The sequence below is a fragment of the Saccostrea echinata genome, unplaced genomic scaffold, assembly GCF_033153115.1.
Source record: "Saccostrea echinata isolate AGI-Se365-2 ecotype Australia unplaced genomic scaffold, CSIRO_AGI_Sech_v1 ptg000003l, whole genome shotgun sequence".
Classification (NCBI taxonomy): domain Eukaryota; kingdom Metazoa; phylum Mollusca; class Bivalvia; order Ostreida; family Ostreidae; genus Saccostrea; species Saccostrea echinata.
The window spans coordinates 8,407,168-8,429,777 of record NW_026889752.1 but is presented as its reverse complement, the minus strand read 5'-3'; the positions used below and the strand labels follow the sequence as shown (position 1 = coordinate 8,429,777).

At 30.3% G+C, this 22,610-nt stretch overlaps 3 long non-coding RNA genes across 3 annotated transcripts; all 3 read right to left on the bottom strand.

Annotated features, from left to right (window-relative positions):
- On the bottom strand, positions 1-1,160 carry LOC133178834 (uncharacterized). Its single transcript, XR_009720047.1, has 3 exons — positions 1,086-1,160; positions 292-318; positions 1-160 (listed from the first exon to the last, which is right to left on the bottom strand). It is a non-coding gene; the product is annotated as an uncharacterized LOC133178834 (long non-coding RNA).
- A 9,953-nt stretch (positions 1,161-11,113) lies between these two features.
- LOC133178833 (uncharacterized) lies at positions 11,114-12,455 on the bottom strand. Its single transcript, XR_009720046.1, has 3 exons — positions 12,384-12,455; positions 11,421-11,447; positions 11,114-11,275 (listed from the first exon to the last, which is right to left on the bottom strand). It is a non-coding gene; the product is annotated as an uncharacterized LOC133178833 (long non-coding RNA).
- Positions 12,456-20,509: 8,054 nt separating this feature from the next.
- On the bottom strand, positions 20,510-21,271 carry LOC133178831 (uncharacterized). Its single transcript, XR_009720045.1, has 3 exons — positions 21,137-21,271; positions 20,837-20,881; positions 20,510-20,617 (listed from the first exon to the last, which is right to left on the bottom strand). It is a non-coding gene; the product is annotated as an uncharacterized LOC133178831 (long non-coding RNA).
- Positions 21,272-22,610: the final 1,339 nt, after the last annotated feature.

Sequence of the window (22,610 nt, the reverse complement as noted above, 5' to 3'; positions counted from 1 at the left end):
TAATGCTAGAGAATTGTTTATTAGTAAGAAGATAATACTTCGAGATTTTCTTTAAAAGAAAAGACACATGGACATTTCGTATACGTTGATGAAATAAGAATTTTCGACCATTGTTCAGGATGGACTACTCATCTGCCGATGCTTCAATATATTTTTCCATCTAAATGAAAAATATTTATATCAAAGCAAAATATGTATACATCATGCTGAACTGAAGAGTTCTGAAAAAATTAAAATCCTACCATATAATTTTTTATAAACACGTTTTCATAGTTAATTCAATTTACTTACTCGTTTTTCTTGCTCTTTTGCAAAGTTCTGAAAAAAAAAATAATCAAGAGAGATCATATTACTTTCAAGATCAAGAGGTAATATTTCATTATAACATTGAAAATTTGGTATAAAAATTGATAACAGTGGAAATAACTCCTTTATGTTGTACTATCTCTCTCTCTCTCTCTCTCTCTCTCTCTCTCTCTCTCTCTCTTTTTTTTTTTTTGTTGTTGTTGTCAAATTGTCCATGATATGTATAAAGATCCTTTTGTCTTTTGTGTTTTAGATAAAAAAGAATAATTCATATTATCAAAAACGAAAGGCATATATAATGCTATATACATATTTTAAAATATAATTTTAGCATTTTTTTTAATAAATTGAATGTTTTTTTTTTTTGTTTTTTTTATATTTCGACAATTTCTTAATGCTATTAGGTATTTTGACAACACTTGGATCTTATAGCTCCAGGTAGTAAGATAGCTCTAAGGTAGTGAAAGACAACTGATTTATCATTTTCGTTAGTTCGACGACTAATATAACAGTGTGTTCATTTTCATGTGTTTTAGATATTCTTGCGAAAGAAACAATTTCATCTGGAGATCCCAGTTAAAAGATCAACGCCATCTCACCAGGAGATTTCTTTGGCAAGATCAACAATATCTCACCTAAAGATCCCAAAGAGATGATCAACACTATTTCACTAGGAGATCTCGATGACAAGACAAAAACAATATTACCAGAGATTCTGGTGACAAAATCAACCTTTTTTTCACCTGGAGATCCCGGTGACAAGATCAACACTATCTCACCTTGAGATCCCGGTGGCATTTACATCTCATAGAGCAGTGACAGTGTTTGGTCTCGCCCACTTGTATTAAACAATGAAGGGACAGCAATAAAACCAAGAAAAGCACACCTTTCATCTGCATAAAATAATACTACAAATAAGTATCACAGTAAAAACCGTTTATAGCAGGGGATCAGAGAGGAGCAATTTCAAATTGTTCAAATATAATTCCGTTGCAATCGTATTTAATTCATGTGGAATGTTACTTACATGTACATTATATGAAATAACATGACAAAACAGAAAGGGAAGTATTTTATGAAAAGTCTTACCTTCTCTTCTATGTAGATTTTCGATAATATAGCTTTAAGTATCTTTTTTTTCATTTATATACTCTTAAGCTTTACGAAACATTTTGGTTCCAGTTCAACAATTATAACATGTGAGCAGAAATGTAGCCTTGTAACATTTGGAACACGGTGTTATTTACATGTTACGGATTAAATTCATATTTTTAGACAACACGTTTATCAAAAAAGAGGATAAGAGTCTTCAACAGTTTTATTTTGAGGCCAAAATGAAACATTTGCTTGCGTGTTATTATGTCCGCTTCCTAAATGTTATAATGGGATTTTTTTTTTTTCGAAAAAGAAAAATGCGCATACACATATTTTCTTTATTTAAAGCAGGTTTTTTTCAGATCATGCTTCAGTTGCAGGAACAGATGTTTATGCTTTCTAGCGAACGTCATTTATTTGTGTCTACTATGTTAAAAGGTATCAAAATACAGGCTAAGGTCAACAGATTGCATATAGTTGTTTGCAACGATAACATATGTGATAACTATTGTATTACCAGATATGAGAGTTTTGTAGGCCAGAATTTAATAGCATACACTTTTCATTGGAATTCGATGATGCTAACGCAAGTAAAAAGGTTTAAAGCAGTTGACATAGGGATGACAACACGTCAGACATCACGTACCAGGCAATAGAAAAGTAACTGATTAAAATAAAACCTAAACAGATTTAATATTTATACAAAAAAAAAAAAAAGAAAAAAAAAAAGAAAAAAAGAGAAGAGTTTCCATGGTAGAGAAGGTGAAAGTTAACATAATACGTGTAAGAACTTTTTAAAAATACAAATTACAGTATCCTGAAGAAATGACGTTTCTCACATGAGCTTAGCAAATGTTCAAAATCTCATTATGTAGTAAATCTCATATTCAAGAGATTACTCATCTTGGAAAGAAAGGAATAGATGGTATGGCAAAGAAATGATCCAAATGTTTTTGTTTTTTTTTTCTCTCTCAAACTGTTGTACCTTAAATCGTACTTGAAGGATTGGAGAAAAAATACTTGTTATGCAGATGTTTTAAAAAAGAAAAATATATGACTGCCGTCAGGAGAAAAGGGCCCTTAAGGTCAAAATTTCACAAAAAGACTTTTTTGTAAATTTTGATAGCCAAACTCTTCCTGATTTCAAATATATATTACTTTTGAAATTATCTCATTTTTTCACGGTTTTATGCTCATTTTAGTAAGGCGCTTCAAATCAACATTGACGTTATTCATTAAAGACTTAATCACGTCAGATGCGTTATTCAAATAACCTTAATAACACATACAAACTCTAGACAATATAATTTTTATTTCTTCTTCCAAGCAAATACATGTATATTGTCAATATTTAACCTGAAGTTGCCTTAAGTTTGTTCTTACGTGTACAGTGTAGAGTTCTAGAAGCAGATCCAGTAATATAAAAAAAGGAGGGGGTGTCTAGACATGATCTAGAAACGGATTATATTCATTTGAACGTATAATACATGTACTGTACAATTATTTCACTTTAGATATTTTTAATATATGATACTCTAGCTCTCAATTAAAAGAATATATAAGGCACTTGTACATTAAAAAAAAACTACACAGATATCCCGGAGAAAGGGGATAACCAACCCAAATAAAACCTCATGTATTCTCTGTATCATCAACGAATTTTAATTTGAACAAATATCCACACACGTTATGTTGTACATTAAAAAAAAACTACACAGATATCCCGGAGAAAGGGGATAACCAACCCAAATAAAACCTCATGTATTCTCTGTATCATCAACGAATTTTAATTTGAACAAATATCCACACACGTTATGTTGTGTAAAATTGTTTCAAATAAATTTAATCCGTAGTGCGTAGAAAATCATATATTGATTTTTTTTTCTATTTCCAAAAGCATTTTCTTTGCTTACGCTGAAAAATTTTTTTACAAGAAAATTACAATTTATCGAAAGAAATTATAAATGATTCTTTAATTTTTTTTCTTATTTTTTTTTCTTTTTCCCCCTCCTTTGCTAACTTTAATTGTTAGAATTTAATTTCAAACATTCCCCCCTTTCCGACGCTACTTACACTCGTACACACCAAATTGTACCTCGCTTAAAACAGCCACTAATCTAATTTCAAAAAGAAAAAAGAAATACAGAGCTTGTGTCTGTAATAAATGGTCCCTTATGTTGGAATGATTTGGCAATATGTTCGAACATATTGCCAGATAATAATTCTCACCTGCCGGATATAGAATTATAGCCGGCAGCCATGTGCCATGTTTGAGCTAATAAAAGCCGAGAGGTTCGTATGTTTTTTAATGGTCATTTTTTTTTTTAAATTCCTTACATATTTCACGATCATCATAATTGAAGAAGTAGTGAAAGAATTTATTATACCTTATTCTAACTGTTCTATAAACGCATTATGTGATGAGTTCCAGACAGTTACGTGACAGTGTCTCATAATTCCCTCTCGTCGCTTCGCTGTTCGTCGTAGTCATCCAATTCGAAAACCTCGTGCATTTTTTCCACAATACGTTTCAAACGTTTGTAAAAACGAAACATTCGAAGAGCAGCAAAATTGACAATAAAAGAATAGGTACATATACCAAACAGTGACGAAAATAGCGATCTCCTTTCCAATATGAATGCTAAAAAAGAGGGGTAGAAAATATGGAAGGCACTGAATTGATGTTTTTAAAAAATAAAAGTGAATTTGAAAGTGGTGTCGAATTTGAAATTTTGTGTTTATTTTTAAAACCTTGTTTTTTTTTTTTTTCAATAAAATAAACAATTCATATCATGATCATGAGGGAAATAAAAACATTAAATCAGCAATGCAGTAAAATTCGTATCCACCCAGGGCTAAGACCTCGAGAATATGATTATTCTTGGCTGAATAAATCCTCATATTTCTAAGAAGATCATGCAATAAAATTATAATGCATGTAAGGAATTCGTGGTTTGTAATATTTTGAGCTGGCAGATTAAATATACAGAGACATAAATCAAGTAACAGTGTACTTTTTTCTGCATATATTTTTTTTCAATGCGTGGCAATGTACGTAACTTTCCGGTCCTCCACTCAATTTCCTCATGCAGAATAACGAGCTACAGATCTGCAGCTACATGTACAAAATATATTGTACATGTATATGAATACCCATATCTTTTTTTTCGCTAAAATCATCACTGGTGCTCTTATTTTTCATCTTTCCCAACGTGCAGATTTCTTTATTCTATTTTGAGTTTGCGATTGATATTAATTCGGCTGATGATTTTGAAAATTTTCAGATCATTTTGAATGACACCCATGACCACTTGTTACCAGTACTTTTTTCTATCAAAAGATTTCGTCATATCGTCATTTATCGGAAGTAAATAATTTCTGAACAGCCTAATCAATTTTTTCCTTTGTTTCATACATATTTCAAGAAAAACATTACCATCGATTTAATTGTAATTTTCTTCAACATAGAGTTATGTTCGGGGGGAGGGGGGGGGGGTTCCACATCCACATCAACTGTATATGCAAATTCATTTCAAGCTGACTTTCATCGGAACAAATTAAACAGAATAGACAAAGAAAATAATATTTAAAAAATATATATATTTTATGCATCTTCATAATTATTCAAAATTTATTTTCTTAAGCAAATACTTAGTATTTTTGAATTCATTAACACTTTTGTGCAATTGGTTTATTGCTTTCCGGAATCATGACATTTTACCGTTCACTATTTTTCGATCTGAGCTTTCTTAGAATACGACAATACTGTAGAAAAAGATACAAAAAAAGCTTTTGAAGTATTTTAGTTATAGTTTTTTTGCTATATACACATGTAATATTTTATTTGTGCGATTGCAAAACCTACATTTTTATCAGGGACATACGCACAGCACCTTCCTTTAACCATTAACCAATAGAATCAAAGCAGAGAAGGAAACTGCCCCCCCCCCCCTATTTTTATTTCCATGAGAATATTCTCTTCCTGTTGATTCTAAGTACAGAATTATTTGTTCAAAGGTCCCCCCCTCCCGACACACACAGCTTCAATTGTTGAAATCGGTTCAATCCCTCATGTCACAGTACCTATATTTTAAAACGAAGCAAAGTTCAGTTCTCTTTTTATTTTTTGATTCTCTTGAACTTTGAACTGATGTCCTTTTAATTTGGAGACATTTTTACTTGTCATTTATATCTCCCTTTTTTGAAAACGACGCCACGCTTAGTAGTCTAACTGTGCTTATCGATGTGATGAAACATGGAATAAAATCAAAGTATGTCACTACATTTTTACGCGGTACTTTTTTTCTAAAATGAAAAGCGCTTTTAATCAACGCGTATAAGTACATTGAGTGCCCTCTCTCTATCTCTCTCTTTAAAAAATATAAATGTTACAAACTACCGTTTAGTATTAAGACTAATTAATACCTTAATGTATAAGTCAAATACACGCATTTGTACGAAAGCCTATTAGGATCAAACTACGGTAAAAAAAAAAAAAAATTAAAAGGCGTTATAACGCCTTTTCGAAAGGCGTTATAACGCGAAAAAAGGCGTAATAACACAAATAAAGGCGTAATTACGCCTTTCCAAAAGGCGTTATAACGCGAAAAAAGGCGTTATTACGCCTTTCCAAAAGGCGTTATTACGCCTTTCCAAAAGGCGTTATTACGCCTTTCCAAAAGGCGTTATTACGCCTTTCAAAAAGGCGTTATTACGCCTTTCTAAGAGGCGTTATAACGCCTTTCTAAAAGGCGTTATTACGCCTTTTTAAAAGGCGTTATTAGGCCTTTTAAAAGGCGTTATTACGCCTTTTTAAAAGGCATTAATACGCCTTTCAAAAAGGCGTTATTATGCCTTTTGAAGGGCCATTATTATGTCTTTGACAAGCCCGTGCTTTTAAGGTGTGTGTGTGTGTGGGGGGGGGGGGGGGTTCCCATAAAATTGTCAAGCAAACAAAAAAAACAAGACACCCCCCCCCCCAAAAAAAATAAACTGCCTAAACTTGAGGGGAAACTTTTTCTAATTTTTTGGTAAAACTTTTTTAAATGCAATGACTTGCCCGAGTTTAACCATACTGCAACAAAATGTTGAGGGACCAAGCAATCAATAAATGATTTTTTATATTTAAACTATTGCAAGACTATTCTCCCAAAAAGTGGGGTGCCCCCCCCCCCCCCCCCCCCAGTCACATTCGTACTACCCGGGCCTGTTTGAAAAGGAGTTGTATCCAAAAATGGAAAGGCGTTATTTTAAAATAGTAAATATATGAAAGATTGAACCAAAGCCATCTTTATATATGCTATATTTAGATTATAGTTTTAATATTATAAATTATATTATAAATTATAGTATTATCTATATTCCTGCACATCTCGCAGACAGTTGTTTGCACTTTGCATGCATATTAAGAGAAGTCATCACTCTACTTTTGAAAATCCAGGATATAGACAGAACCAGCTTTGGGCTTTGCTAGCCACGTATTAAAAATTCATGTCAAATTTGAAAATATTTTTCTCTCCTCTTGGTAAAAAAACAGGGAAAGTATTTGCATAGGTATAATGAGCAATTAGCCTTCAACAAAATTTCTGAAATCCATACACCTTGGTAGAAGCGTCTGGCATCAGAGAAGGACTAAGTTGGTTTAACACTGAAAAATATTTTACATATTTCAAAATCTTTTTTCCTAGAAATCTAATCATAATCAGCCCCCAGGGTGGGCTAAGTAAGTCATGTATTGAAAAAAAAAAAAAAAAGAGGCGTAATAACGCTTTTTCAAAAGGCGTAATAAAACCTTTTGGAAAGGCGTAATAACACTTTTAGAAAGGAGAAATACGCCTTTTGGAAAGGCGTAATTACGCCTTTATTTGCGTTATTACGCCTTTTTCCGCGTTATAACGCCTTTTGAAAAGGCGTTATAACGCCTTTTAATTTTTTTTTACCGTAGTTTGATTATAATAGGCTTTCGTATATTTGCAACTTGCTCAGAAAAAAAAAAAAATCTTTAGTTTTGCATTCTATGTAGAAATCGCTTTTAATCGCTCTATACCTGACAAAGTGTTCAATGTAGCGTTGGGGTTATGTAATGTAAAATATTTACACAGAAACATGATGATGAATAAATAAATGTTCTAAATAGTAAAAAAAAAAATGTTTTTAATTAAAAGTGTCTCCTTCAAATTTTGTTCAATTTGATATTTTGTTACACCTGAAAATCCAGTTTTATTTCTTTCTCTTTACACGTGAACACAAAACGCAGTCGAAAAAAAAAATCTCACTTCCAAGTTTGACGTCGTTTTCTGCGCATTGTGACGTCAAAAGATAAGGGCCCTTTTCTCATGACGGCAGTCAATATATCTTATATTTGACTTTTGTTTAGCTATTGCATGTTTATTTACAAAGTTTGAAGAAAAAAAAAAAAAAAAAAAAAAAAAAAAAAAAAAAAAAAAAAACACTAATTTTAAAATAGTATCACAGTGCATTTCTAGGGGTTAATAATGAAATGAAAAATCTTCGATTAAGATTTTGCAAGCATTTATGATGCACTGGCGGATTTCAGGGGCGGGGGGCGTGGGGGGCGCACCCCCCCCCCCCCCCTAAAATTTGCTAAGTATGACATGACTAATATTAATAATGCCAAACTTTGGTTTTATAATTAATGGTCAATTAAAAAAATGGTAATTTATTTAATGACCAAGTATCGGTTTTCTTAAAAATCAAGTCTGAAAACCTTGCATTCCCTAGGCTATGAATATTATCTCATAATTATTCAAACCGGAAAACGTCTCCCGATTTCGTTTGAAGGGTAGACTGCACTTGTCAATTTCCTATCATGATGCAAGGAAAAATACTGCAATATTTAAAGGCTGGTCGAAGGTAAATAAATGAATTTAAAATCAGACGGTCTACGTTACAAACCCTTCCACTGATTGATGTATTTATTTATCAAATGGTGTAGTAATTTACTTACATAGATACAAGACTTTTTTCATTACACACATCTCATAATTTTCCCATATAAATGGAATTAAACGTCAGGATATAGGTAAGGATGGTGTAACTTCGACCACCTGCTTAATTTCGACCGTTCATAAATACCTTAAAATAATTTGTTCCATCATAGTGTACACACATCTATTTTATGCAGAGAGAAAATGCATTTCCATATACAAATCAATGTCGATTATAATATGCGAAATTTATTTTATATCCAAGAAGAAACTTTATCGCCCGAAAAATTACGGACGAGTATTTTTAAACCATTGCGGGGAATTATCAGTTTATCACCTCTGAAAATATCTTGTATAGATAGATAGATAGAATCTTTATTTCCAATTCGAATTCGGGGCCCTTTCAGGCATCACAAACAACAAGTATGATTTCTATCTTGTATATATAGAAAGACACAGTGGATATTCCTGACGTGAAATTTATCAGCCATGTTTAATTTTGCAACTTAAATTCATACCTTTTTAATTTATAGTATTTAGTTTTTACAAATAAAATACAAATCAGCTGAACAGAAAGCGGCCGAAGTTACCCATGCATGAATACGGCATCAGCGTGTAACTCAGTTCGACCAATGAAAATGACGCAATGCTATTTGTTACCAGAAAAAAAATCATGACCACCGTCCGTATAAAAAATTATTAGGATAAGTATTATGTACAAGAATACTCCGTAGAAACTAGTTCTAGAACAGTGAAAAAATCATCTGTTCTGTTTAGATGTGGTTTAGATGCTTGCGCATATATATACATTTGTACCATGCCTTGACAAATTGGTAAATCAGTCCCTAGGCGCCTGGTGCACTTAATGTCTTCAAATTAGGTACATTTTGAAAATTACTTCTTTTTTGTCAGCATTTTTTCACAAACTTTTATGTTTTACAAAAGAATGATTTAAATTAATATATATTTTTGAATTAGAGATGACGCGAATAATTTCGTTTATACATGTATTTGCACATCGATCGAAAATACCCCGTGTGCGGTCGAAGTAACCCGACACACATACCTTGTAAATGTTTTGTTTTTTTTTTTGTATGTGTGTGTGTGTGTGTGTGTGTGTTTTTTTCTTTTAAAAAGTGAAATATCATAGTGTACATAACTAATCAATACCGCCATTTTTGTGCCTGGTTTTACTCTTAAAATTCACGAAAACCCAGGAGCTGGACCCACTGGGGGTCTTAAGGCGGCCCCCAGACCCCTGCCTGAACGAAGTTATCCACCCCCCACCCCCCCAATCACAAATCCTGTATCTGCCCATGTGATGCACGTGCAAATTTGTGCAATGCGTGATATATGAAAATACATTTTGAATAAATGAAATACACGAAATAAAAGCGACTTAAATAAAACACTTAAATTTCCTGATACTTCTATTCTAATTCTAATAGTTGTAATGTCCATGACATATCCCCACTTTTGAAACATGTGATAATATTATATTTTTTCTTGTAATTAATTCGCAATTATCCTGTTTTTTTTTTTTTTTTTTTTTTTTTTTTTTTTTTTTTTTTTGCTGATTTGTGATTGGTTTGAATTTTGTGATTGAACATTGCTCAATATTTCTTTGAGGCACTCATTCATGGCAATTGTCAAGATATTTTGATGACAGAAACATATATCATGCATATTTCTCCTTAATAAATTACAAAATGCTTATTTTTTATTTTCAGACAAATTGTCAGATGTCGTTGGCTTGTATTGCATCGATAGAACAGGATATCCTGAAAGATATATATTCGTATCATTATATTTTCTCTAGATACCCTATGCCTCATAATAGTTTAATTCCGGTTTAAGAATGCACAGATTTTCCTCTTTGCTGCATATGGAACGGGAAACTTAAGATTTAAAAATGATTTTTTTTTTTCGAAAATAGATAAATTTAATACCACGTGAAATTATTTTTTAGTCAAAAATAAGCCGATTACTCAATAGAAGGATACAACTGAAATATAACTGAAAGGCCACTGAAATGCATCTGCCATTCAGTCGACTGAATGGTAATTGAAAGATCACGGAAAAGTCACGGGAAAGAATCTGTTCAGTGACATTTCAGTCACCATTCAGTGGGCATTCGGTTACCAGTCCATCGACTGAATGGTGTAATTTCATCCTGTGAATGTTTTCTTTTCTATTTGATCTATTGCATGCCCTTGTAATCCCTAACAAAAAAGTCCAATAGTTTGCTATAATAGTTAAATATAGTTTACTATAGTATCAAAGTTTTTTCACTATAGTAAATTAAAGTATGTTTACTATGGATTTCAGATCGTTACATTTTTTTTTTTGTTCTTCAATTCATACCTGCACATTTTTTACATTAAGGTGAAATATTATTTGTATATGCACATATTATTTCCAAATTTGATATTACTATTATTGAATTTAAGAGATTTTAAGCTTTGAAATCTCATAAAAAATTACAGAGTAAATTTTCTTAGTGAATAAATGTATCAAACTTTTCAAAATAGTTAACTATAGTAAACTATAGTTAACTATAGTAAATTTTTGTTAGGGATATGACCTCCAGGCAGTATCCATAAGATGCATTTATCATGCGACTTTTAATTTAATTGACCAAATAAATTTCAATAGAGATCGGGGTAAACTATGGTTTTTTTTTTTAATTGATATAAAATTCATGTGAATTCTTAACACTTCGGCTTTACCGTGCTGCGTAGTAACAAAATAAACCGAAATGCAACTTTGAATGCTGGAAAATTATTTAATGGACAGCAGAAATTACTACCAGGTATTGTTTTACAAAGAAAAATACAGGAACCTTTTGTTCTCAATAAGAAATAAGATGTCCGTCCGGTTCTCAGAAAGGTCTACTCATCTGCTTCTGCTTCAATTTCTTCTTCCATCTAATTGAAATATATTTATACCAATAAAAAATAATTTATTTGGTACTGAGCTGTTAACGATCTAAGATAAACGGCAAATAAACTCATGTTCAAGGAACCAAAATGGTAACAATAGCATTTTTATATTAAAATCAATTTTACTTACTCTTTTTTCTTGATCCTTTACAAAGTTCTGAAATACATAAGAATATAAATTTTGAGGAAGAAAGTGTTACCTCTGAGAACTTTTATCTCTTATCAAGAATTTTATATCAAAATGAAATTTTAGTTAAGTTAAGGATATTTTCACATTAAAGTTAAAAATGAAGAAAAAAAATCTTTAAAATAGGAAAATCATTTTCAGGTTAAAATGCAGGTTAGATTTTTTTTTAAAATTTATATTTATGCATCTATTATCATTTTAGAAACAACTTTTGACAAATCCACTTTTAGTACTAGTTCAAAGAAAAAGCCCTACATATTTCATATAAAACTTCACCATTTACCACATTTTGAAAGTGTTTTAAATAAATAAATACCAGATAGAAATGTTCCGTATGGTGACTGAAATCAAGATACCTAAAGCATAATTAATGATACTAATTGTTTTCTTCGTTTACTATATATATTTTGAATTACCATTGTTCTAAAACTTAATTTTGTTATGATATTAGATTAGTGCTCTTACACTACGGAGTCATGTTCGCTGAAATTAAAACTCGGTTTATAAATAGCCTAGAAAGAGTGCTTCGTTAATGAGAAGTTACTGAGCCCAACTTAACTTTTTATCAGTTTATTTTCTTTACTTCCTTTTTTTTCAGTTTAGATTCTTAAGCTAATTTTTACCAAACAATAATCTTAGCACCAATTGAAAAGATAACTCTCTTTGGTAGTAAGGCAAGAATAAATTCTGTCATTTTATCTTTATTCCTGGAAAGAAACTGTTGAATATTTAAATTCATATTTTTCTTTAATTCTTTTTTTATATTGAATAGATGAAAGATGTCGATGAATGGTTTGCCTAGTTTCCGAGTCCTTCCGAGTGAAAGCACGAAACATGCATTTGGAAGGCCTTTTGTACTATGCTAGATGATTGAAAAGCATTTTTGTAGCTAAAGCAATATTTCACCTGTAGATCTCGGTGACAATAACATCTTCTCCACCAGCAGTGACAGTGTTTGGCACTCGCTGCTGCTTTGGTTTCACCCACTTGGATCAGACAATGAAGAGACAACAAGAAAACCAAGAAAAGCACACCTCTCATCTACATAAAAAGTGCTACATATAAGCATTACAGTAAATCAGGCAAACACATATTTTAGAAAAAAGGTATATTTAATAAAAAAAAATAGGTATTTCAGTGCCGAAATCACCAGAGTAGATTAATAGCGATTCTCTGTAACCACTTAAACTTCTTTGCCACGCATGGTCACCGATTTTGATGAAACTTTGCCCATTATTACAACTTGACACCAGAAACATATATCAAATAAAATTTCGTTGCTATGTGTCTTGGTTGCCATGGTAACATCCAGAAAAGTTGAAAAATTGAGATTTTTAGCTACTTTAAATCTTTATTAAGCCTTAATAAATACTAAGAAAAACAAACAAACCATTCTCCCCAAAACCTGACACCTTGTTGCCACTTATGCTCTAAAGAAACTATTTAGAATTTATCTCTAAGTAAGTGGTAACCATGGGTACATTTGGAATACATTTTAGATGCTGAAAAATGCTCTATAGTTACAAATGATAGATGTTACATGATCAAACTCAATCAACGTAAGAAAAAGAATAAAAAATATTTGACCTTATGTATTTAGGTATTGGCAATATTATTCTAAAAATAACTTTCATGGTTGCCATGGTAACACAATGTCACCATGCAAAATCTGTTGCTAGAATTGGGTTAATGCTACTATCGTGAGGAAAAACAACAAAATTCATGACTGGCACATATGCATCCTTATGACCTTGCAACACCGACGACATAAGAAAAATTGAGATAAATCGTTACTTTGCAGTGTAACCATGGAAACAACGTACTAGTTGTTTAAAAAGATATTTTTTTGCTGCTTTAGGAATTTACTAACCTTTTAATCAAGAAACATTTTATTTGAATCACCTTGAATAGTACTTATCTCGTAGACCTAAAGTTGAATATCATATATTGATAAAGGTTGTTGAAAAATACAACACTGTTGCTATGGTTACCAAGAAGAGAAAATGTTCGATTTTGTTAATTTTTGTCAATATTAGACCCTATGTGCCAGCTTTTTGCATCCAGTTAGAGATTGGGTGATAGTCAAAATTGAAAGTCGGGTTAGTTGTTCACATATATCAGTTATTAAAGTTTTGGGAATCTACATATAACGGTACATATCCAAGGAAACAGAGTACTAGTTTTTTTCAGATTTTTATGCATGCTTTTTCGCCTTATTTCCATAGCAACGGACTATTTAAAGAATTGAAATTGAATTTTTTGAAATATGAAAATTAGGGTCACACCAAGGCCTTTAAAAATTGACCATCAGTTATATAGAAATATACTTTTTAAAAAGATAGGATAAGATTAAAACACTAAGAGAGTAAATATAAAATCCCTTCTTGGTATTAAAACCATGGCAACCATTGCCAACCTATAAGAAATATCATATTTTGTCCTTGGTATATGATACAAGGATCTCTTCTCTATTATTTGCTTGCATTTCAACCTATAATTGTTTTTATTCTTAAGTGTATGACTTTATAAAATTAAATGAACAAAATTATTACTTTTGAATACTTTGTTTCCATAGTAACGTATGATATAGATGATTTACAAACATGTTTATCATGCATTTAAGACACCAGGCCTTCAACTTTTAGAAACAGTCATTGCCACTTATTTGCTTTGCTGCAAACGTTAACCGTGGGACTCTCAAGATGTTGAAAAATGCCATTTTTCAAATTTTAGGACATGTTGCTATGGTAACCATGACACGTAGCAACCATTTTTTGCCTGATTTGAGTTTACGGTATCAAAGATTTTTATCATAGAGAGTTTGGAGAAATTCTGAGACTATGCGTGCCACAGCTCCTATATAAAAGTTCAAGTCATTACAGAGAATGGCTCTTAACATTATTCCCGTATTAATGTTCAAGATAGTATTTGTTCTGCAAATATGTAAAATGTTTAAGTTTAAAGTAAGGTTAAATTGGTAAAATGAATGATCGCTGTTGAACGTTATTGCAGATATAGGGATTTGTCAGTTATAGTAAAGAAAATATGATCTATAAAATAGACATTTTTGTTCTTTGTGATATATAAACCCATTACAAATGATGTAGTTTTAGTATAAAAATATTACTAACTTTGGAATTACCCCTAACCCCACCCTTTTCACCGTGAGTTATTTTTTTTTTAGTTGATGCAAATTAGCATACTCCTTATTCATATTATTCATTATTATTTCAAATGCTAGAAATTGATTGCTAAATATGAGTATTTCCTAGGTAGATTGAAACATACCGCATGTGTCAGTTTGATTCCTTACCATTAGTCATAAATATACTGGGGTGTTAGGCTCTGGATGTTAAGTCACTTGTTCAGATCAAATTTTGAAACAATAGTATTCCCTCCTGCTAATTTAAACTTTCACCACTGCATGTGTGTTTGAACTAAAACTGCATATTTACCTATTGAATACTCTTTTTAGATGCTTTTTTAAGACTGTCGAATTATGACATTTATTGCTCTAAAGCACATTTTGTTAAATTTCATTTGAATTAAAATTAATGTGAATGGCTGAATGAAAGAGGGTTCTTTTACTTAGATTGTTTGATGGACTTTTGAGCCTGAATAATGTTCGTTATCTTCATATATTTCATCTAACAACAAACATATTCATTAGGAAAGAAGCCTTCCCCACATAAACATAGACTACGACAAAAAAGAAAAGTTGATACCCTACATGCATTAACATGACGAATCCACATAAAAGTATTCTAAGAAATGTCTTACCTTTTATTCTATGAATATTTTCGATTATTGGCAATAATAATCTACTTCCCATTTATATGCTTTGGAGATTTATGCAACATATGGGTAGATGTACGACAGTTATGTGGCTTGTGAGCACAAAAATAGCTTTGGAACATTTGGAATAGGGTGTAATTTACATGTCAAGGGTAATTTTCCTATTTTTAGAAAACAAATGTATCAAAAAGAGGATATGAGTAATTATCATCTCTATTATGAGTCCACACTAAAATACAATGTAGTTTTATTGCATCCTCTCCCATTATAATCCAATTTTTTTTCTCTCGAAAAAAATGATGTTTATACTAAATTTTATTTCACTGAAATTAGTAGTTATCCTCTTCGTCCATTTTGTATGACACAACATTAGACATACTTTAAAAGACAATGTTTCATCATTTTTGAGTTCAATCATGCATCCGAAAAATAATAAGTGTTCTTGTTGTTAAAACTTGTGTTGATTTAATCACATGTATAAGAAAGGTTCAATTCATGCATGCAATGTTTATCACAATGTATGAACCAAGAGAATTATTCCTAAATCCCTTTTTCTAACATTTAACGTAATTGGAAATCTTTCAATTAATATAAATATACAAAAGAGATTAAAGATCATTTTGTATTACTGACGATATCAAAGTTTCGTTTTCTTTAAAATTAGATACATGTATTTACTATAACAAATCCTATATTTTCAACAACAGCATAGCATGTGAATTGAACTCTGAAAAAGGATGCGACATGTGTAGAAATTAGGATGCCCCCTCTATTATATTTTTTGCATCTCTTTAAACATTTCCTAAGCAAACAATAAAATTTGCTTTCTCTTTTGTCTCAAAATAGTAACACAATACCATACAAAGTAAACTTTTTAGCGTGTGCTCATCGTTTACAGTGTAGTATGCACCGTTCACCTACCACTTGCCTTCTGATCATTTTCTTGAGAGAGAATAAATGAACTTTTACTTGAGCTTTTGTATAATAATAGCTACAGCGCTAGCTCTACAATCTATTTTTTTTAAAGACAAGCTTGGTATAGAAAAAAGAAAACACACGAATATTTTGTCCCAATTGCATCACTTGTACATGTATACAAAGACTATTTTCATAGGGCAGCTGACCAATTATTCATAGTATTTCTAGGATGTTTCATGGCTGTCTCTCATACACTAAATGTGTCATTATAATTGTATTCCGGATATAGAAAGAAGCTCCATTTCTCTTTGGTCCATATGGACCGGACCTTAGATAATTTAAGAGCTAGATATTAATTACATGCTTCACAGACATATGGTCATGCATTTTACGTATATCTTTTCCACAAGGACATCGGTTCTCTTGTTACTAACTGTTGCCTTAATCAACAAAAACAATCTTGTTTAACTAGCGAACGTGTCTATCTTCATGTCTACACTTAATGGATTGTTCTAATCTATTTCATTCAATAAAACAAATAATAAATTTGTTTATAATCAATATTTTTCTTAGTAAATTATAGCCTTAAAAGCTTCTAAGCGTGAATTTATCACTTATACATTGAAAAATCTGTTTTTAAACAATAAGTTTATCTTTATCAATGCACTTGTATAAGGATATCTGTGTGGACTTGCCAACTTTTTATTTGTTCAGTATGTTTATTTTAACACTTCTGTTATTGAACCCTTTTACAGAAAGTATAAGGTTTGCTTCAATTGATTTATTTATGATTTTACACACACTTGTAAGAAAGATATATATTGTAAAAGAATAAACATTTTGTAATATTTCTCTAAAATTTCATTCCAAATTTCAAATTCAAATGACAATTAGGTAAATAAAAAATACAAAACATGCTGATTTATGCTGCATTTCTGCAAAGACAACGAGGAGAAGGAGGTTGTATGATATTTTAGATTGTAGTAAATGCACGAATGTATTTGTATTCAACATGTTGATGTGTAATAAGTAATTACAGTAAGGATTTCTAATCGATATATTAAGAGATGAAAAGAGATGTGCCAAAATAAATGCAAATAAGCTCCCTTAAATATTGTCAATAAAATGTACAAGCAAATATAATTTCATTGTATTTGTTAGAAGTTTAGATCGATGCAATCTTTTACGAATGTGATGATTCTACTTAAATATAGAAATATAAAAGATTGGAGAAAGTTCATTAACTTTGTTTTGAAAATCATTCTATTTTTTATGATTTGTAACCATCATGATGGTCGAGGAAAGTCCTCAATGAAATTCTTTATTTATGATTTTTTTTTTAATGAAACGTTCTCTATTAAATGTACGATGCAATTTTCAAAATCGTAAAAATTGCATGTTCAATTTCGGAATGGACTCAGTAAGATTAAATCAATCATTAAATGAAATATGGATTTAAACAATAAAAATTGAGAGCAAAGCAAACAGGAACATCCAAAAATGTCAAGATGATATATATATATATTTTTAATTCTTGTTCCTTGAAATGTCGTGTCATATTAAATTGAGTCAGTATAGGACACATGTTTCAAAAGTCATGTAGAGTGCACAAACTTTCCCTTTTTTATCCTCTTAGGACCAATTCTAAGTTATATTTCGATAAACCAATTATTACGTGTTTAATTATTAATTATTGATTAATTATTTTATTATTGTTTGAAAAAAAAGTGAAACTCTTAAAAATCTTCTTACGTTTTGTTTTTGTAGAGCCCCTTTTTTCCCTTACATGTTTATTGATTAATTCATATAATAGAATTTTATCATTTACTTTTGTCAAAAAAGATTGTTGCACAAATTTCTTTAAAGGAAAGGATGTGTATAATTGTTAAGAATTCATCATATACTAAAGAAGAATTTTGGACGTGCAAATGTGTTCGGAGTAAACATTATGGAAAATGTGTAAATATTTACGTGACATTCATCTCTTTATGAAAAAAATCTCATTTGAAATGTAGCCTCGTATAATTATATATATATATATATATATATATATATATATATATATATATATATATATATATATATATATATATATATATATATATATATATATATATATATATATATATATATATATATATATATATATATATATATATATATATAATTATATATATATATACCGTTAATTCGAATTAGCAATTCTGGGAAAACCTACCCAAATATTTACAGCTTACATTTTTGTTTATTTCTTTTATCTGATTTCCAAATTTATAATATATCCAAATTCATATTTTAAAATTGTCCTTCCATATTATCTTTCTTTAATTTCTTTTTATCATGTATAGTTACGCTATTTTGAGAAAATAAGACAATGTACGATATACTGTTTTGTCGTAATTAATTAGCGATAATTAATTCGTTCAATTATTTAAATCGCACTTCACCAGAGTACACCCGATAGACCGGACGCAATTCATAGCGCTCCGGATTTCTTTGTTCACAACTGTTTATAAACTTCAAATTAAACATGTAACACTGTAAATATTTAGGGTAGTTTAGTAGTAGTAGTGCTAGTTGTTTTTGTTTCTTTATTTCCTTTGTTTTTATGACTTCTTAATTTTTTTTTTTTTTTTGCCCTGAGGAAGGGACAAGTCGTCCCGAAAATTTGACAATTATTATTGTTCGTGTCGTTGGTCATTTTTAGTGCTTTATATAAATTTCCATCCGTGACCTTGTATCTACTTAGTAGATCCGACACTTAGGATATACAGTGTTGTTGGTTTTTAGTGCTTTATATATATATATATATGTATATATATATATATATATATATATATATATATATATATATATATATATATATATATATATATATATATATATATATATATATATATATTTGAATATTAGATGATTCAAAAGAGTCACATCGCCTAAAAAATATTCTGCATAATATTTCCACAAAGGTGTCAATCCAAAGCGTTCTATTTTCAACCATTAAATACCTCATAATACTTTGTAAATATATTACATTTTCCGAAATTGGAATTCAAAATTCCATATACTTTTGTAAATATTATGAAATGCAGGTATATAAATAATGAAGCAAATTAATGTAAATAAACTTAATATCACCCAATACTTTAATATTCTAGAGAATAATCTAATATGGTAAAAATTTTCAAGGAATTCATAAAAAGTATAAAGACGATTGCTATTATTTTAGATTGTATTGCTTCATAATTCAGAAAACCTTTTCAAATTTGAATTTTCTTTGATCGTTTTTACGATCATGATAACTCAGAATAAATGTTGTCAAAGTACACTTGGATATTTAAGTTGATCAAAGTGAGGATTGAAAAAGAAACCCAAGTGAAGATTCATTTCAATTCAATATAAAAATATATCCACGAAGTGAGTGGCAGCTAGTACGGCCTGTTTTAGTCCTCTCCCAGTTAAAGTATTTGTTTGGAACAGCTACATATGCCTCTGTGTTTTGAATTCATAAATGAATGTTTTACAATATCTATGAAGTCAATTTTTACAGGCTTATTCCTAATCATGTAATGTTCTCTTTCAAGTTGTAAAAATATGTTTAAAAATATTCTATGAACTTACATTTATTTTTTTCTTTCGGAAAAATCCACTAAATATAGTACATTTATTCTAAAAATCAAGACTCTCATAATAGTGTAGCATCTTTATATAGATTACCCTTTAAATGATTTTTACTGTTAGTCCCTGAGGGTCTCTACAGCCCAGTAACCTAGTACTTCGGTACTAGCTTCAAAGTACGGATATATATTTAAATCTTGTGGTAAGATTTAGACATTTGTTTCAAAATTAAGGATTATCTCCCTCATGCATAGCTCTGATTCTTCCACGTATTTGGCTCCAGGTTTTGGCATCTTTTTCAGCTTTTTCAAGTCTTTTTTATTTAAATATTTTGGATTTCCAACGTTTCGGATTGAGCATCGCTGAGGAGACATAATTTGTCGAAATGAGCACCTGGTGCATCAAAATCGATACTGTATATGACTTACATTGTTTTTAAGAAATGCAAGTATACGTTAGAGCCTTGATAAAAGGGTTACATTATTCATATCTTTATAGTTCATTGCTCATTTAAATCTTGTATACACTTCCGAAAGAAATTAAATCTCATGAGCGCGCATCAGTATGGAGATATGTGAGAATAAATGTCTTACCCCAGTAATTTATGCTTTCATGCTTTCATTACATGACTTTAAATTGTAAAATAAGCTTTGACATGAATGATCTTTTCCGTAAGTACAGCTGGACAAACAACAAAACAATTTAAAATGCAACTTAAATTTCATTTATTTTGAAAATAAAGTGGACATTGGTACTAGCGACCAGCATTTCGTATTGACTCAATCTCTCATTGCGTCTGCTGTCAAATCCTGAAGCTGTAATAATACATATCATGAAACGATTAACTGTAATGGTACTTATGTTAGCGGTTATCATATTTTAGCGGCTTTACTCTGCTTCGTCTTATGTAATTCATGTACAATCTAACACATGATCGTTTCAAAAACTCAAGTGTATTAATTTAATGATTGCACTAATATGAATTAAGTTTTCCCCAAATAAAACCATACATCATAAAGTAAAATTACCTGGGCATTGTTATCTGGTTGTGGAAATCTTTTCTCAAGTTGTTCCTATTATTTAATGAATAAAAAAAATCATGTAATATCTAGTAGAAAAGACATCATTCGTCAGTAAAAATGAACATTAAAAAAAAACGTGAACGGTGTTACTATTATGCAGTGTAACATACAAGAAAAAATTTAAATTTGAATAATAAGAGTTGGAGGGAAATTATCTCATCATGCAAAACAGTATTATATACAAGGATGATGCTAATAATCATGTTTTTTAATGAAAAAAAATTGTCTTCAGAGACTTAAAATTACCAGATTTCTCTTCTTAAATGTGCATCCACATCCAAGTCCCCTACACTTACACCTCACACGCCTCCAACGCACCCTCCATCGTCTCCTCCAGCCTGCTTCCGCTTCGTCAAACAGAAAATACGTGAAAAGTAAAATGCAGAGCAACACTGTGGTCTTCATTCTGGAAATGTATCAAATAAAGAAAATCCACTAAAAAGATATGAAAACACCGAAATCAAAAAGCGCCAAAAAAGGAGGAATATGAAAGATTATTGAAAGAAGGGCACATAGAGATGACGATTAATGGAGATCAATAGAATGTTTCAGGATTAAACGATAGTAACAGTTAATGCAATCTAAATCTTTTGATACACCTCGAAGTATCAAAAGAAAAAAAACAACAACATAGGAATCAATTTCATAAAATAAAACCACTACATGAAACTTTTTTGAATGTTAGTAAAAAAAAAAATAATATCTAACCTACCTTTTCAATCTGACTTTGTCTTTTGTAAAAGGGAAATTTATGCATTTATATATAATAGTTAAAAAACAACAAATGTTACGGTGGATTTCATTTTGAATTTTTTTGGGTATCACCAAATAGATGAGCTTTACAGCATCTGCTTGCAATAAAATTGCAGCATGTTGTAACAAGTAAAAACAAATAGTATGTATTGAGCTAAACCTTTAATTAATTCTACATGTATAAGCCTTAAAAAATTCCATGTGAAGTCATTTCAGTTTGCACATCCGGAATTCTAATTTCATACAAATTTAAAGGCAAACAAAATATTTTTTACAGTTAAAATATTAATATTCCATTACAAAACAAGGTGTTTAACAGCCTCTTTCTACAGTGTATTATCGGAAATATTCAATTAAAAATACATGGGTCAATTGTTCTGTTTCCACATCCTTTTTCTTGAATTATTTCATAATGTCATAAATTAAATGTAGAGAAGAAGAAGGTGGGTATACATGAAGTAGTGTTGTTCAGAATTAGGAAGGTTGCTCGTGGCCTAAGAGTCAGTCAAAAAAAAAAAAACCCTAATTCATTCGAAGTCAAGATCATGGCATTAAGAAGTCACGTATGAAACGCATTCAGGGTCGTAACTTAGTAAATGAGGAATATTAATTGTACTGAAAAGTCTTAAATGTTACCTTTAAAGAATATAAATGCCGATTACATTCAACCTTCAATACTACACAATTCAACAATATAGAAAAAAAAAAAAAGAAATAAGAAATCAGCATATTTTGTATGGGAAAAAAGGATTTCAACAGTATTACATGGATATGTTTATTTGAATATTGTGAATACTTGTATTTTATAGTAAATTAACAATTGTTAACCAATTTGTACGATTTAATTATGGCAATATTTCAATGATATTTGCCTTTTATTCCAACTACATTTTTATGATTTTAATACTTTTTAAATTTTCCCTTGTTTATTATTTCTCCCTAATGCTTTTGTATGGGATTTCTTTCG